The sequence below is a fragment of the Budorcas taxicolor genome, chromosome 22 (assembly GCF_023091745.1).
Source record: "Budorcas taxicolor isolate Tak-1 chromosome 22, Takin1.1, whole genome shotgun sequence".
Classification (NCBI taxonomy): Eukaryota; Metazoa; Chordata; class Mammalia; order Artiodactyla; family Bovidae; genus Budorcas; species Budorcas taxicolor.
In genome coordinates this window covers 48015298-48016881 of record NC_068931.1, presented here as the reverse complement: position 1 = coordinate 48016881, position 1584 = coordinate 48015298, and positions in this window count along the sequence as shown.

The following is a 1584-nucleotide window of genomic DNA, read 5'->3' as shown; positions in this document are numbered from 1 at the left end:
TGAAACCTAAATATTCTTGTTCTGTATTCTGAGTATATACTTGCAAGTTGTTAATATCTTAAGGTTTTTTTTAAACCTTAAATCATATTTAAGGTTTTTGCTTACTTCATCTGTTCTTTAGACATTGCCAGATTTTCTTCTTTGTTAAAATTATTTCAATTTCACTTTATTTGTGCCTTTATTGTCAGTTTCATCAAGACTAAGATTTTGAAGGTGAAAAACAATCAGTCTAGTCTCTTTCTAGTTCAAATCAAATAAAAGAGTATGTGTACCCAGTTGGTTTCTCTACCTCTTCCAAACACTGTCCAGATATATCTTTAACATCTTTTTTAAAAAAATAATTAAATACTTTGAGCATTTGTTCAATAATCAGCACCTTCCTAATCTGGTTGATGGTGGGATATAATATAATGTAAGACAATCCTCACTGTTCCTAACATCTGTCTTTATGTACAGTCTTGACTTTCATAGCTGAATGGTTCTGGTTCACAGATTGCTGCCCCTCCACCATTGCCCCAGTATCTCTTTAGATAATTAAGTAGTCTGTGGACATAAGCAACCCATGATCTTGTCTCTCACTCTGGTGCAACACGTTGAGGTTTAGACATAACAAATAACTGCCTATTTTCTTTCCTTCATGAACTCTGTTTTACTGAGCCCTTTATATTCATCAGCTGAATTTCTTTCTTTCTTCCTTCTCTTGACAGCACGAATCCCTAGTGGTTTTGCTGGTTGCCCCCTTCCTTTCCAACCATGTTTTATCTGCGTACATCAGAGTGTTTCTATCCTTTGAAGTTTACTAAAGACCAAAAAGGATGGTGCTGTTCATACCCAGGGTCCTGACTTTTTTCACCGCGAAGGTTGATATTCAGTCACTTATAAGTGGCTCAGAAATTCTGCCCAGTTAAATGTGTGTGTGTATGGGTGTGACGATCAAATAGCATGAATCATCACATTTTGTTTAAATCGTGTTTAGGATTATGAACTTTTCCAGCAGTTGCAGCCAGTAATTTCCCCATAATACCATCCCAGCTTCCATCTTGCAGCATATTGAGTTGTGTTTAGTGCAATCAAGAGTAATAACGATAGAGTGTGGTGTCCAGAGGTTGTCAGAATTCTGTAGAGTTCTTTTTAATATCTTCCATTTCAAGGTTTTTATAAATATTTTGTCTGTTCAGACTACCTTTTGTGTGTGGGGATCAAGGGGCAAATTTTATCTTGGGAGTGGAATTCCTGTGTTGGGAGCCTCGACCAGGAAATGTGAGCTATACTGGATACAGATAGCCTCATGATTGCTTTTATGATAAGTTGTCTGATGTGTTCACATAATTTTTTTGGTAGGAACTGTTTTCTCTTGGATATTATAGCTAACTTTATATATAGCATAACTGCCTTAAGTCTTTTTAGTAGGAAATAAATTATATAATGTGTATGTATGGATTTATATATACATATACACTCATATAAAAATCTTAACAGTAGGGGTTGTTTGCACACATTTTACCAATATTCAATGATTTTATTTGTTAGATCTCAGTAAAAGATTCCTAAGTTGGCTTGCAGACATCTTCCTTTCATGGATAG